Source organism: Vicia villosa, linkage group LG7 (genome assembly GCF_029867415.1).
Source record: "Vicia villosa cultivar HV-30 ecotype Madison, WI linkage group LG7, Vvil1.0, whole genome shotgun sequence".
Classification (NCBI taxonomy): Eukaryota; Viridiplantae; Streptophyta; class Magnoliopsida; order Fabales; family Fabaceae; genus Vicia; species Vicia villosa.
Window position 1 is genome coordinate 18,912,361 of NC_081186.1, and position 17,586 is coordinate 18,929,946.

Below are 17,586 nucleotides of genomic sequence, written 5' to 3' on the forward strand. Positions count from 1 at the left end.
GACCAGATGAAATTGATGACTGTGGATCTTGAATTGGAGTGTAATGCCCAATGGATATTGTTATATGGATCATTTGAAGATGATTGAAGTCTTTGGTATAGGCCTTGGATCTTTTTAGGGTTTCCCAAAGGTAATCCCTGATTTTAGTCCTTGATGGGCCCAAAACCCTAGATTGGTGAGCTAAGCAAACTTGAGTTCAGATGACTGGGTGTCTAATCAATCATAGGTGGATAAAAATGAATCTTTTAAGTCTTATGTTTGTGTTAGAGACTAATCCTTCAATTGATTGATCCTTTGCCTGAGTTCTTTTACTTCTGACCATCCTCGATTAAATGCCAGATGAAGAAGTAACTGCTCTTGGGTATTTGTTTTGATATGATAAAAAGCCTGAAGATAGGACATCTCAGGGGGGTCAAAAATTAGGGTATGACACCTGGGTCTGGAAATGTTGCTGCATGAATCTCGGTTTGATTTTTGCAGTATATATCAACAACTGCACAGCCCATTTCTCATATAATAGTCTACCAACAATAATATTCAAATTATGTTTCCTCTTAGAAACATAAGACCCATATGTGCGGTAGAGATTATGTCGATTAGAATAGCAGGACTGACAACGCTTAGTCTAAGAACATCTAAATCTCATTTTCCAAAAGCTATAAACATCAGTGAGTTTTGATGTTTACGTACAACAACGGCTACTACGTAAAGTTGGCAATTCTGGTGATGCAGTTAAACTCTTTTGTGTACACCAGGTACCTCTGAACCAAATTGGTATCGAATGCTTAAAAATTCTACTATTGATGATTCTTCTTATATAATATACATATGTTGATGTTTTACAAATCTTTATTTGATTATCTAATGTCATATAACTCAACTTACAATGTGTATGATGCAATGATTTCCCAGCAAGTCTGATGCAATAATTTATGTTACATGGAATTGGGTCACGTTGATTACATGAGTTTGAACCGTTATGCCAATACTATATGAGAAACGGGGACTATAAATTTGGATTGGCTTATCGATATCATCATTCACACGCCACATTTTTGCACGACCAGTTCTTAGTCCCAATGATCTTCCTAATGGTTTTGATTTTGATCTAGAAAACAATGCTTTAGTTTACAACATTCAACATATGTTAGGATTGGTTTAAGATTGTTGCGTACCCAATAAAATACGACGCAACAGTGTGCTCACAATATGGGGTAAGTTTTTGTTTTACAGCTAACATTATCTTTTTGATGTTATGGTTCATCTATCTTTAATTTGTTGTATGTTATTATGTCCACTGTTGCGTTGTATTTTCTTGGGTCTGGTGCTGGCAGATGTTTTAAGATTGGTTTCGGTGTTGTATCAGCAAAGGTTGTTTTTTCTCAGTTGAACAGGGATGTTGTTTGGCTATTTGTGGGGTCTTTTGGTTTAAGCGTTGAACAACAAGGTGACAAGCATCTAAGTGACGTTGACTTATCGAGTTGGAGTGGCAAAGAGTATTGTTTTGTGTCAAAAGCTTCACCATGACAGAGGAGTGTAGGGGCCTTTCAACATATTTTGAGTTCGTTGGCTCGACCGCATTGGGAGGGTAGCGTCGATTTAGGTGTCATCCAAAACAGTCTAGAGTTATTTAGATTGGTTATGCAGGTGTTGAATTTTGTTTAGAATATAGGGTTGTTATCATTTTTTATGTAATTTAGATGCAGAATATTTTTCCTTCTGTCAAAGTCCTGTGAAAGTTTGGAATGGGGTTGTGCTGGGTTATGGAACTGATTGAAATTGGTTGTAACACTTCATGTAATATGCATTACTTTTGCCTATTATTTGAATGATAATATTTCCCCTTATTCTAAAATGTGGCATACGCTTAAAGGAGTCAATCTTCATGTAATATGCATATGCTAATATTTCTCTGTTCATGAGGAGTGAGTCTTCATTTGTTACATAAAAATTGTATTTAGTTTAACTATATATAACAATAACATCTAATTGTTGTTTAACTTAAAAACATTATTTTTCTATTAAGATTCTCTTTTCATTTTCATTTTCATTTTCATTTTCATTTTCATTCTAAGCTTTTGGAAATAAAATCCCAATATGCTTTGATTGACCACATCCCAATAAGTAGTTTTATAATTATCCTGAATTGGAAGTACAGGAGAAATAAGGAATCCGAATTTGATACAAATATTTTAATTTAGTATGCAAATTTAAATTCAACTGTATAATACATATTATTTTTGTTAGAATGAAGTCTTACTTTTAAAGGAATTTTTAGAATTTATACTAATCTCAATGACTATTCCACACTAATTAAAAGCTGAAAAGAAAAGCTATTAAGTTATGGTGAATGATTGATAAAAAAAGTCAAATAGATTTATTGAAAATATGATTTTTTATAAGGTATTTAATATATTATTGATTTCTTTCTAAGTTATTAAGTTATTTTTAATTTAATATACTATACTGCTCAATTTAAAATTAAATATGAAATCTATCTGGTATGTTCGGTCCAGTCTAAACCAGTACCCGTGCAGATGCGGGAAACACAAAGTACCGTCTGAATACATGGGTAACCAGGCCAAAATTATTGTAAATGCACGGGTAATATAGGAATACATGTGTGAATGCACGGGTAATACAGGAGTACACGTGTGAGAGCACAGGTAACAATTATTGTGAACGCACGGGTAGTACAAGAGTACCGTGTGAATGCATGGGTAATCAGGCAAAAATCTGTGTGAACGCACAGGTATCTACTATTATTAATTTGAAATCATTTTTAGTTTCAAATACAATAATTTTTAAGACAATATATAAATAATTAAAATATATTATCGATGTCTTTCTTTTAAATATTTAAAAATTGATACACTTTTGTTTTTATTTAAAAAATATGTCTTTCATTTAAAAATATGTCTTTCATTTAAAAATATGTCTTTCATATCTTCACTCCCCAAGATTCAATATAAAAATACTTGGAAATAAATGCGCGTATCAATCTTCCTTCATATCTTAATATTTACTTTTTCATATAATTTTTATTTAACTATCCTATTTTATTTCCTATACAAAGTAAACCATCTAAAATAATTATAGGATTGATTCAAATAATTTTATATATGGAATAATATATTTGAAATATTAACAGGAACATGAATTTACATATCAAAATATTAATATTAGCGGAAACATGAAGTTACTAATCAAAATATTGAAAATTAACGGAAACATGAAGTTACTGATAAAAATATTGAATATTAACAGGAACATGAAGTTACTGATCAAAATATTAATATTAACGGGAACATGAACTTACTGATCAAAATATTGAATAATAACGTAAACATGAATTTACTAATACGGGAACATGAAGTTACTGATAAAAATATTGAATATTAAGAGGAATATGAAGTTACTGATCAAAATATTAATATTAGCGGAAACATGACATTACTAATCAAAATATTGAATATTAACGAGAGCATGAAGTTACTGATAAAAATATTTAATAATCAAAATATTAATATTGACGGGAACATGATATTACATATCAAAATATTGAATAATAACTAAAACATGAAGTTACAGATCAAAATATTGAATATTAACGAAAACATGAAGTTACTGATCAAAATATTGAATCTTAACGAAAACCTGAAGTTACTGATAAAAATATTGTATGTTAACGGGAACATGATCAATATTATTTTCTTAATTTTTTATTTTTACTATTTGATTTTTTTTACATTGCTATTTTTCTAACTTTTCTTCTAAATCATTTTTTTAATTAATACCCTTTATTTAGCTCATTCCAAATGCGCGAAACCGACGGGTACCCGTGCGAACGCACGGGTAAGACACTAGTTAGAAATAAAGGGGAAAGGTTACATGAAAAGACTACATGAGTTACAAGCTGCTAGCATCGTGAGCAATACTTCACTCCATATTTATTTGAGAATACATTATTCACTGTTCTAAAAGTCTTATACATATATTAGTGTATATGGATGAAAAACTACATTTAATATTTTGTGAATGTTAATAGAAAATATATAATTGTTTTTAATGGAAAAATAAAATAATATTTTTTGAAACAATATTTAGTTTTATAATGTTTAAATATTTGATTACAACTTTTTTATCGAAATAATGATAATTTGTTTTTGGAATACAATTTTATTGGTATTTATAATTAGTAAAATCGTGTAAGTAAATTATTGTAATTAATTCTTTATTATTTTCTTTATCTCATAAAAAATATCATATTTGAATAATACACCGTTCTTAAAAAAAATGAATAAATGTCTGATTTTAACAATATTAATAGTATCACATTTCTTATAATACTTATAGTTAATGAAATAGTGATTTAACAAATAACAATATATCGGTGAAAAATAATAAATTTTGTAGTGATATTGAAAAAAAAATATTAGAAAAATGACCTGAATTGCAAACTGGTGTCTTTTTTCATTTTTTTAGGAAAATGGCTACACAGAACAACGACAGAATGAGATACGATCGTGAAATTCAAGACACGTCTTCTCTCCGTATAAGGGCTAGACTTCATAATGAGCAGGCCAGAGTTAGGCAGCAAAACCTTCCCTGGGCCTCATGAAAGGGAAACGTCAAGTTCTAGAAATCGCATGTCACAGAGGTCCTCATTCCAGGGGCATGTCTCCTCTGCTAATGTAGATCAAGAGGAAGCTTTTGTTGCACATGATGGTGTCCCTGCACTTGCAGACCCTTCAGGAGGGCTATCTAACACCTCATTATTGATATACTATGAAGATCATATTGCTCGGAATGTCTATACCAGATAGGTATATTTGTTAACGATAGTTATTTTGTATGTTTTAAATAAATTCTCTACGACTAATATTGTTATATTTTCTTTTTAACACAAGTGCAATTGTTTGAAGTCTGTTAACCACAACATAAAGATTGATAAGCTTTATCAGTCTAAGGATGATTGGTTCTAAAGTGTCATCAAATACTCCGATCTTATCGCTCTGTATTATTTCGAGTACAAGACCGACAGTGATGGCATGCACGGGGTTTTTTTGTTGAGAGATGGCATAAAAAAATGCCATTTTCCCACTTTTCCATTGGCAAGATGACGATTACACTAGATCATTTCAGGATCATACACGATGAGGCCTATGAGATAATGGTCATTTATTTGGGAGCTAACCTAATGGATGCCCTGATGTAGTGTGACAACACCAGAGGTGCTCATGCATAATTGTCATACTTGAAGGAGTTATATGTACAAGGAGTTGGCTAGTGATGTCGATGGTGATGAACTATAAGTTACCTATTATCGGAAGTGTGTTTTGATGTGTTTTCTCATATTCTTGGTTGACACGTCCATGTTTGTGGACAAAAGTGAAACCTACGTTGATGTGGCATACCTTAACTACTTCATCGACTTGTCGATGATTCATATGTGGAACTGGGGGAACCACATATTTGCTATACTTGTACTCTAAGCTGAATGAAAGTTCTCTTTGGACGCCAAAGCAAATGACATGCCCGTGCACCCTATTGATGTAATTTCCATAGTCGCTATTAATTTAAAAGTAACTTTTTTTTTACACTTGTTACTAATGTTTTTTGTTCATTTTCAGAGATGGATCCTATCCAACTTTCACCGCATACACGGTTTTGATCATGTACTAGGGTATACAGAGGACTCACCACGTGCTTGCATGTATTGCACGCGCAAAGGAAATGGTGTTATGCAGCCATTTTGTGTGTATATTGACGGGACTCAACATGATGACATCAACTAGTGATGCGTGTTATTCGCAAGTATATCAATTGCGTTAGAGTAATATAAAATATTGTCGTTCCCACAGAGACCAATCGTCAATCTATCAATTCTATTGTTAAGGTCCTTATCTAAGGCGGGTCGATTTAGTTGAGATGTGTGCAGTGCAGAAAAATAAAGGATAAAATAAATTGCAGATAAAAGACAGGCTCGAATGTAATTCACATTAATCAGACAATATTCTAGTTGCATATGGATAGAACCACTTGTGAGGCAATATTTTCTACTATCGAAAGGAACAATTTAACAGGAACTTGTCGCTTTCGCGTACTAAGAACCGAGTTTACTCTTTAATTCAATCTTTTTATTGTCACTTATAAAAGGCGCTTCAAGCCTTAAAGAAGCAAACCTATTTTTAAGAAATTAGTTTCTTTAACTAAGTAAAAAAGTGATTCTAATTTGGAAAGATTAACTTAAAGAGATTTCAAACTCATAAATGCACCCGAAAACAATTTCAAAATCATTTTCTAAAAATGTGTCAAAGATTCCTAATTAACTAAACAAACTACTCTCGCTCTTTTTGTTCGGTTAAAAAATAATCAAGTTTAATCTTTAGTATGAACGGCTTTCAATCTTACCCATAAACAATTAAGTACAGAAAACTTGAGTTGGAAGTTAAAACATCTCCAACAGTATTTCTATTAACACAACATTTGGAATATTATCATGACAACGATCCTCACGTTCTAACCTTTAAAAGTTTAGCCAGACATGAAAATAAAGATGAACATATAAAAGCATTTAGACGTGGTAATATAAGCGAGTGCGAGAAATAAAGTAAATAAAGCAATGTAAAGCAGAGTGGTTAAACAAAATAAAGCATGTAAATAAAAACCTACTCCAATCAGAGTCTTTAAATTTGATACAAGCGGAAAGTAAATTGTGCTTGAAGTAAATGACAGGAAAGTAAAATGCTCCAACCTAATCACACTATGGTGCAATAATCCCCCGATGTGGCGAATTATTACTTTTACAGAAGTAAGTATAGGCTTAGTGTTGTAGACTAAGTTGGATGCCTAAGAGATGAAGAGGAGGTTGCTATTTATAGAAGTTCTTGAGGATTCACTTTGACAGGAATGCTCCCCAACTCCTTTTGGGCGGGATTTATTTTCTGAAGGTCGCGGCCGCAGAGGGGGGGTCTGCGAGCGCGGAGCATGCTGATGGAGAGAACGTGGGGAACGTGGCAGTTACCCCCAGGATGAAATGGGACACGTCACCGCGCTCCCTATAGCGGCCGCTGAGCTGGACACCAAGTGTGCAAAATGATTGGAAAATCCTGATATTTTGGCTTTTTCGCTCAATTTCTTCAAAGGAGCTTAAAAAGGGCACAACACCTGCAAATGAGCCAAGAACAAACCGAACACATAAAAGTAACACAAAAAACAATGAAAAACATATGCAAATCGAGTCAATTATGCAGTGTGATTCAGTATGATCAACTAGACCCCATACACCACTCACCGAGATACCTTCGTCCCCATTTCATATTATTCTGAATGGCTGGCATGTTGGAGTAATCTAATGTGCATGTATTTACCAAAGTGATGCATGCTTAAGTTTGGATTTGTGCATATCATTCTAAGATCCTCCTTCGAGGCTGCTTCTAACAGCATTGTTCGTAGACATCTTGATGACATACTAGTGGATTACGAGAGTCATCTAGTACCAGAGGAGTATCGAAGTATGTCAGCCACAACTTAGTGGTCTTACATGGACGGTTACATGATTTGATTATATATTGTGTCACACCCTGTCATGACACCAGACGCCCCTGGAGTCCACCTAGGCCTGCTTTTGAGGAGTTCCTGGAGAATGAGTTAGTTAGTGATGATCATGTTATTGATGTGTTGTCTATCTGTCAGAATATTATGCAAATTACATATGAGGGTATAAAGTGTGGGCTATTAAAGAGAGGTGACGATGATAGGATTGCTTTAACATGTTACATTCTTAATGAGACGTGGAATGTCTTGAGTTACTGGCGGAAGAGGAGGAGTCGGGGGTTAGGATTAGGCATACGCAGTAGGTTATATTTTTTTTTGTATTTTCGAATGTATTATTTTCCATACTTTGAGAATTATGTTCGTAATATTTTGAGATGCTTTTTTAATTAATGCATTACCTTATTCTATGATGTTCGTCTTTATTAATGTTTGGATCAAATTATGGAATATGGTACTATTAGTCGGATTAAAATGACTTCTGTTTAAAAAAATACAAACTCAGACAATATTTTTGCCCAAGAAGCATGCAAAGAAGTTTTTGAAGATGCATACCTAAAATAAAAGTTTTCGAATATACATCTTCAAATTCACCCTAGAAATATTTGGCCCAGGTATAGGATCAGGAGTCAATGCTAAACATTCACTCAGGTGGTTATCTTGATATTCCCCACGCCAGTTGTCATCTTCAAATATTGGCGGTATAGGAATTCTTAAGATCTCGGTTTCCTTATGTGGTTCGGATTTTATTTCATTTACACACTCATCGATTATGTCGGCAGAGCAGCATGTGTCAATTATAGAAGGTGCTTTTAGGAATTGGGAAAGAATAAATTCTATTTTCTCTTCTCCTACTTCGAAGGTAAGCTTTCCTTGCTTGACGTCTATAATTGCACCAGCGGTTGCTAAGAATGGTCTTCCTAATATGATCGGGATGTTAGAATCTTCTTGGATATCCATTATGATGAAGTTAGTTGGGATGTAGAATTGGCCTACACGAACAGGGATATTTTTTAACATTCCTACAGGGTATTTAACTGAACGGTCGACTAGTTGAAGAGACATTCTCGTTGCCTTAAGCTCACCCAGATTTAGCTTCTTACAGGTTGAAAGAGGCATCAAGCTAACACTGGCTCCTAAGTCGCACAAGGCTTTCTCTATAATAGTTTTTCCTATTACGCAAGGTATAGAAAAGCTACCAGGATCTTTCAGTTTAGGAGGCATGTTATTTTGGATGATAGCGCTACATTCAGTGGTAAGTGTTACAGTTTCGTTATCCTCGAGTTTCTTTTTGTTCGATAGAATTTCTTTCAAGAATTTAGCGTACGAAGGCATTTCGGTTATGGCTTCTGTGAACGGTATGGTTATGTTTAATTGTTTCAGAAGTTCTACAAATTTTTTAAATTGCGCTTCGGTTTTTGATTTAGCTAATCTCTGAGGGTAAGGAATTGGTGGCTTATAAGGTGGTGGTGGAACGTAAGGTTTTTCCTTTTCAGGTTCCACTTCATTGTTGTTCTCATTGGTCTTAGCAGTTTGATCATCAGTTGATGTCTTTTTGGTTTCCTTTGGCTCTTGTTGTGACATGGGTGCGTTTTGAGTTCTAGGATCGATAGGTCTATCGTAGTTCGTTCCACTTCGTAGTGTTATCGCGTTCGCATGTCCTTTAGGATTAGGTTGTGGTTGAGCAGGAAACGTGCCAGCAGGGGCAGCAGTAGGTGCTTGTTGTTGGGCTACTTGTGAAATTTGAGTTTCTAACATTTTGTTATGTGTAGCTAAGGCATCTACTTTGTTCGATAATTGTTTTAGTTGCTCGCTATTGTGGATGTTTTGATTTAGGAAGTCCTTATTGGTTTGTTGTTGGGAAGCTATAAAGTTTTCCATCATGATTTCTAGATTCGACTTCCTAGGGGCGTTTTAAGCAGCTACAGGCGCTTTTTGATAACCAGGTGGGACAACAGGTGCTTGTCCGGGCGCGTACAACGTGTTGTTGTTCTTATACGAAAAGTTTGGATGGTTTTTCCATCCAGGGTTGTACGTGTTAGAATAAGGGTTTCCTTGAGCATAATTTACTTGATCAGATGGGATTCTAGTCAAGAGTTGACATTCGGCAACTGCGTGTCCAGTTAATCCACAAATCTCGCAGTTAGGTGCTACGGCAGCAGCGGTGGCTGAAGGAGTGATGGTTAAGTTTTCGATCTTTTGAGTTAAAGCGTCTACTTTAGCGTTAACGCGGTCTATACCACTTACTTCGTACATTCCTCCTTTGGTTTGGGTCTTCTCTAGAGCGGCTCGTTCTCCACCCCATTGGTAATGGTTTTGTGCCATGTTCTCTATGAGGTTGTATGCTTCATCATGGGGTTTTTCCATTAGTGCTCCGCCAGCAGCGGCATCTATAGTCATTTTAGTGTTATAAAGGAGACCACCATAGAAAGTATGGATGATCAGCCATGGTTCGAGTCCATGATGAGGGCATAGTCTAAGCATGTCCTTGTATCGTTCCCAAGCTTCGAAGAGTGATTCGTTATCTTTCTGGGTAAATCCGTTGATTTGACCTCTTAGCATAGCAGTTTTGCTAGGCGGAAAGTATCTTGCTAAGAATACTCTCTTCAATTCGTCCCATGTAGTTATGGAATTAGAAGGTAGGGATTGAAGCCACGCTCTAGCTCTATCTCTCAAGGAGAAGGGAAAGAGACGTAATCGAATAGCTTCGGAACTAACGTTGTTAGCTTTGATAGTGTCGGCATATTGCACGAACACAGATAAATGGAGGTTGGGGTCGTCTGCAGGGCTTCCAGAGAATTGATTCTGTTGAACAGCTTGTACCAACTAAGGTTTCAGCTCGAAATTGTTCGCCTCAATCGCAGGTGGTGCGATACTTGAGTGCGGTTCAGCGCGTGAAGGAGCGGCATAGTCTCTAAGAGGACGAATAGCAGCCATCTCTAACTTCGGGGTAATTTGATTGATTTGATCAGTAAAGGTCAATTCCTGATTAATCGGAATTGGTGCTACTTCGGGAAGATTGCGAGCTCGGCGTTTGACGTTAATGAAACGTTTGATCTCGTTAATTCGTTGTATTAAATCTCCTCCTTGTGAACGAGTATTTGGCATACAATCGTCCAGAAAGAAAGGAAAGAATTGCCCTAGTCTCTACGGTGTAACAGTGAGTTACGATATCGACTTAAATAGTCCCCGGCAACGGCGACAAAAACTTGATTGTGACTTCACGTGTCTATTAATCTGATGACTGCAAGTGCACAGTCGTGTCGTGTAGTTTTAAAAGATATCGAATCCACAGGGACTGTGAATTGATCTACCGTTATCTAAGGTTGCTATGTAAAGCTAAGGCTACTAATATTTTGATTGTTCCTAAGGGAAAGTGATTGTGAATAATAAGAAATATAATAATAGACGGATATTAGTATGTACTTCGTTTAACTTAAGGTGATCCGAAGGTCCATTGGCTAATGCATAATTCGATTAAAAATCTTTATTAATTCAATTGATTAAAAATCCTCCTCTCAAACTTTCGCTCTGTTGATTTAGATTACTATCCTAACTCGTAATGTACGCTTTCGCCATCCCATTAGATTTTAGAAAAGCTTTTTGGAAACAACGTAATTAATAAAACGCTCGTTTTATGAAGTCGTTATCTATTTAAATCCCCTAAACTCAAACTTTCGCTCTGTTGACTCGGAACATGCTAATATCCCTAACGTACGCTTTCGCCATCCCGCTCGGGTGTAAAAACATTTTTTGAAAATAAATAAGTCCCAATTAGTTTTAATACGCTTTCGCCATCCTTAAAACTAATGTCCTATGTCTACTATCCAGTTAAAGATCTCAAACTTTCGCTCTATTGATTTTAACCTTTAACCGTCTTAACCCCTCAAACTTTCGCTCTATTGGTTTTAAGACTTACTAATTAAATTAGACATACAAACCAAAAACAAGTGATATTTAATAAAATATAATTAAGCCAATTTATTTCGGATCCCACAGTTAACTTACTTTACATACCGATATCTTAGTTAATTAGCCAGACATATTAATACGGTTAAGCATGCATAAATTAATTTGGTTTATAATAAAAGGCATGTTAAATGGCATATAATATATCATGCAATAACGATAATAAATAAAGCGGTAAATGATAAACCTGAATAAAATAAATTGCAATTGAATCTTGAAGTATCAAACTTCCACCACAGGTTGGCTGGATCGTTCTTCGGAATTAAAGGACAGAAATTCAAAACAAGGAAATAAAACGATAAATCTAACGTAAGGCTAGATTTATAAAAGGTTCACAACAATTTCCGGTGTAGAAATTGTTATGAGAAAATAAGACTGTTTAATTGAAAGCAGGAAGAAAATAGCAATCGCGAAACAATTTCGGCAGCACTTCGTTAGCAGAAAATCGGACAGGTTGAAGTGAAGTATCTGCCTCTATTTATAGGCGAGCCTTTGCAGTTGGAATCCGTGAAATAAGGGACTTTCTCTGGCTGGGACTTGGAGACGTGCGTCTCCATTTTTTGAGGGGCTCCTTTGAACGACTTGAGACGTGCGTCTCAAGTGGAGAAGATTTAGGGGGATTGGAGACGTGCGTCTCCACTTGGTGACATGGCAGGAGGTTGCTGGAGACGTGCGTCTCCTCTTGCTTGTGTGATTTGGGCCACGTGCAGATTTGTATCTTTGTGGGCTGGACTTGTACTTTGCACATTTGGGCCTTATTTGCACCTCCTTTTCACTTCAGCACCCATTTTTCATCTTTTAGGCACAAATAGTAGTCGTTTTAGCTCCATTTACTCTCCTTTTCGCAAATAGTCTCAATAAGGGAGTAAAACCTGAAACAAAGCAAATACTCGCATAATATCATAATAAAACAATATAATAAACGGAAAATGCTATAAATATCTACGAATTTCAAGCTAAATATACGATATAAAATCGTGTTATCAGATACTCAATAACAGGATACACCATATTAGGATTCTCCTCAAGAGGATTTTCCCGAAACCGGTCAAACAGAGTCTTAAAGTCTCCAGTCAGAACTGAAAACGGATAAGGAGTCCAGACAACCAGAGGCAAAGGATTATTGATCGCGACTTTACGTGTCTATTAATTTGATGACTGCAAGTACACAGTCGTGTCGTGTAGTTTTAAAAGATATCGAATCCACAGGGACTATGAATCGATCTACCGTTATCTAAGGTTACTATGTAAAGCTAAGGCTACTAATATTTTGATTGTTCCTAAGGGAAAGTGATTGTGAATAATAAGAAATATAATAATAGACGGATATCAGTATGTATTTCGTTTAACTTAAGGTGATCCGAAGGTCCATTGGCTAATGCATAATTCGATTAAAAATCTTTATTAATTCAATTGATTAAAAATCCTCCTCTCAAACTTTCGCTCTGTTGATTTAGATTACTATCCTAACTCGTAATGTACGCTTTCGCCATCCCATTAGATTTTAGAAAATATTTTTGGAAACAACGTAATTAAAAAAATGCTTGTTTTATGAAGTCGTTATCTATTTAAATCCCCTAATCTCAAACTTTCGCTCTGTTGACTCGGAACATGCTAATATCCCTAACGTACGCTTTCGCAATCCCGCTCGGGTGTAAAAACATTTTTTGAAAATAAATAAGTCCCAATTAGTTTTAATACGCTTTCGCCATCCTTAAAACTAATGTCCTATGTCTACTATCCAGTTAAAGATCTCAAACTTTCGCTCTATTGATTTTAACCTTTAACCGTCTTAACCCCTCAAACTTTCGCTCTATTGGTTTTAAGACTTACTAATTAAATTAGACATACAAACCAAAAACAAGTGATATTTAATAAAATATAATTAAGCCAATTTATTTCGGATCCCACAGTTAACTTACTTTACATACCGATATCTTAGTTAATTAGCCAGACATATTAATACGGTTAAGCATGCATAAATTAATTTGGTTTATAATAAAAGGCATGTTAAATGGCATATAATATATTATGCAATAACGATAATAAATAAAGCGGTAAATGATAAACCTGAATAAAACAAATTGCAATTGAATCTTGAAGTATCGAACTTCCTTCACAGGTTGGCTGGATCGTTCTTCGGAATTAAAGGACAGAAATTCAAAACAAGGAAATAAAACGATAAATCTAACGTAAGGCTAGATTTATAAAAGGTTCACAACAATTTCCAGTGTAGAAATTGTTATGAGAAAATAAGACTGTTTAATTGAAAGCAGTAAGAAAATAGCAATCGCGGAACAATTTCGGCAGCACTTCGTTAGCAGAAAATCGGACAGGTTGAAGTGAAGTATCTGCCTCTATTTATAGGTGAGCCTTTGCAGTTGGAATCCGTGAAATGAGGGACTTTCTCTGACTGGGACTTGGAGACGTGCGTCTCCACTTTTTGAGGGGCTCCTTTGAACGACTTGAGACGTGCGTCTCAAGTGGAGAAGATTTAGGGGGATTGGAGACGTGCGTCTCCACTTGGTGACGTGGCAGGAGGTTGCTGGAGACGTGCGTCTCCTCTTGCTTGTGTGATTTGGGCCACGTGCAGATTTGTATCTTCGTGGGCTGGACTTGTACTTTGCACATTTGGGCCTTATTTGCACCTCCTTTTCACTTCAGCACCCATTTTTCATCTTTTAGGCACAAATAGTAGTCGTTTTAGCTCCATTTCCTCTCCTTTTCGCAAATAGTCTCAATAAGGGAGTAAAACCTGAAACAAAGCAAATACTCGCATAATATCATAATAAAACAATATAATAAACGGAAAATGCTATAAATATCTATAGATTTCACGCTAAATATACGATATAAAATCGTGTTATCAAATTCCCCCAGACTTGAACCTTTGCTTGTCCTCAAGCAAAATAATAAGATAAAGATAGGAGGACAGCGAAATGAAATACGCTTCCACCACGTCGTTCGGTCATACTCAGCTACATAGTGTTCTTGTTTTGAAAATAATGTTGCAGATCCTAGCAATAAACTTATAGTAGCGACACTAGACAACTCCCAGCGTGCATACCAATCCGAATCATGCCATTATAGCTTGACCTTGACTCGTCATCATGTTTTACCCTTTTCATTCGCGCGCAATCACATTAAGCCCATTATCTTGACACGCACATAGCAGAGTAGTCGGTTAGTGACTATGATCCTTCTCATGGAGTTCTGGCACATTTATGTGGTATACTCCTTAGCGCTCATTTGTAGATTGTGGGGAATCGGATAATAGTCCTTCCTACCAAGTTCAGTACCAGATAACTTCTGAACCAATCAACAATGAGTTTTTAAATCCTTTGTTTTTGAGATTTGTAACCGTTAGGCTAAATGATCTTGTGAGGATCACCTTACTTAGTAGGCACATTTCTATTGGTGGTTAAGAACATAATTATTATTATAAGGATCATACACTTATATTCATCGACTCTCTGCGTAATTGGTATCTAAGACGGTGCCGACTGCTAGAATAAACTACTAAGGGTTACTTCAAAAATTAAAGTCGATGGTTTTGGTATAAAGGGTATTCAAATCGGTTACGCATACTTGGGGGTTTTAGAGTGTCGGGACAATAAGGGTATTGTCTTGAATCTTTATTGATTTCTATGCGTTGAGTATTTGAGTAGCTTCGTATTTCTCGAACGTGTGGGGTTATGCGTTTATCGTTTTGGAGTAAAAATTTTGTTATGGCTCAAGAAAATGGAAGAAATTGTAATAGCCACGGAATTATACATATAAGACTTGAAATTCCATAAATATGCTTTATTGAATTAGAAAAGAAACATTACAAGGAAAGGAAATAAACTAAAAGGAAATAATAATAAAGCGAGAAATACGACTCCCCCAGACTTAAATGATGCAGTATCCTCAATGCATGTGAACTACTCCTCAGTGTTGCGGTTGCGGGAACTGCTTACGCCTCTTGTACGAACACGGCGACGTCTATCAGTAGGAGAGCCATTTACACGAATGTTAAGATCATGCAATTGTGTAGAAATTTCGGTGTATTGACCTTCGTTCCTAATAGCGTAGTCACGGTGCTCTTGTTGCATCTCTCGAATAAGCCTTAGTGTTTCGTTTTGATTTGTCTGCATAGCTTGAAAGAGTTGGTCTTGGCGTTGAATTGCAGCATACATGGCATCAAGAGTAATAGGCGGAGGGTTGTTTGGAGGAGGTTGGTTGACATCAGCTTGTTCTTGGTTGACTTCTTCTTCCATTGCATCCACAGGCTCATTATGATGGTTGGTTATCTTGAGGATTATCATTAATAAGCCTCCAACGCTGAACATAACGGATGTTGATTTGCTCAGGGCATGGTATGATGACATAAGGAATTAGAACTTTGTTGACGACCAGAGTGTAGTGGCCATCATGACGGGGTGAAACCAAGTGAGAATCACGACAGTAAGTGAGATCGAGGGATTGAGCAGGCATCATAAGATGAGAGAGGGAGATGAGGTCATCACCGAGACCTAAGGCACAGGCCAAGGAGGTAATAATTCCGCCAAACAGGAAGGGGTTTGTAGCGGGGGCGTTGATGCAGCCTTGGATGTGTTGGAGCATAAAAGGTGCGGCATTGAAACGGATATTATTTAGCGCACAGTATAAGAAAAATAATTCATTTTGGTTTACCTTGTGGTTGTTGGATCTTGCAAAAATAGTGTGCTCCAAAACACGTTAAAAATAATGTATAGCGGGGTTTTGAATATGAGAAGCATGTAGAGACCTCCAACCGGTAGGAATTTCGCCAGTAAGATTAAACCAAAATTCGAAAGCGAGTTCCTCCCAAGATCGACCATTGAGTTCTTGAAAGATCGTGCGGTGAGCATTTGGTGCATTATTAAAATGCAAATATGTAGCGACCGTTTCTTGGTCCAGAGTAAATTCACGATTAAACATCCGAAATTGGATGCTACCGGTTAAAAGTGGTTGATCAGAAGGAGTGTCATAATTAAAATAGCTTAAGAACTCTAAGACGAGCGGCTCATAAGTTGGTACGGGTTCGGTACAGAGATGATGTAGGCTGGATTTTGTGAGCAAACGGGTGACACCATCTATGAGACCCAGAGTTTCTAGACATTCGATGTTCACGAATTTCGTGGGAACAACCGAACGTTCATAGAATGCGAGGTATTTGGTTCTTTGAGCATCATTGTCTTCCTCTCGAAAGATGATATGTGAAAGGTCGGGAGGTGGCCTCTCAGGACGCACACTACGGATGATTGAACGTGGAGGCATGATGTGTTTGGAAAAAAATAGTATGGAGAGTAGAAGAGAAGAAAATGGTTTGGAGGTTGTGAAGAAAAAGAGTGTTGGTGGTATGGTTTTATAGTGAGGTTTGAAAATGGTGGAGTTAATATAGAATTAAAATGAAGTTATGGTGGGGTTTGAAGTTTGAATGGAATGGAGAAATGGGAAATGATGTAGAGTTAAAAAGGTGAATGATGGAGGATGAATGAGGTTTATGGTGTTTAAATGGAAGAAATAATGGGGAGAATGAAGAATATTGAATGATGAATTTTGAAATTCAAAATTCAAAATTCAAAGAGGGAGAAAAGATGCTTCTGCGTGGTCAAATGCAACCTGCTGCCCTTGGGAGACGCGCGTCTCAGGCAGTCAGTCTGCTGGGGGACAGGGTATTGAGACGTGCGTCTCCTGTCCTTTGCATGCTGAGTTCTGGTCCCACAGAGGTGGAGACGTGCGTCTCCTAGCTTAGGGAGGTGGTCTCCACGCATGCATTGGTCTAGACAGGTTCTGACAGATACCATTAAGTAGTGAATAATAGTTCAGAACAATGTCATTGTTTAATACTATTAACAGCAAAAAATAATGGTAATCAAGAATATATAGCAGTTAATAGCAATGCAGTATAACACAGTAGCAGTAATGAATAAAATAATGCATTTGGAATTAAAACTGGTACTGAGTTTTGATAGAAACAGAATGTAAAAGTGCAGAAAATGAAATTCTAAACTAGAAATTGGAAATTGCAGAAACTAGAAATAAAATCTAATAATC

At 36.2% G+C, this 17,586-nt stretch overlaps 1 non-coding gene across 1 annotated transcript; it reads left to right on the top strand.

Annotated features, from left to right (window-relative positions):
* The first annotated feature begins 10,012 nt into the window (after positions 1-10,012).
* LOC131621146 (small nucleolar RNA R71) lies at positions 10,013-10,119 on the top strand. Its single transcript, XR_009289475.1, has one exon. It is a non-coding gene; the product is annotated as a small nucleolar RNA R71 (small nucleolar RNA).
* The last annotated feature ends 7,467 nt before the right edge of the window (positions 10,120-17,586 follow it).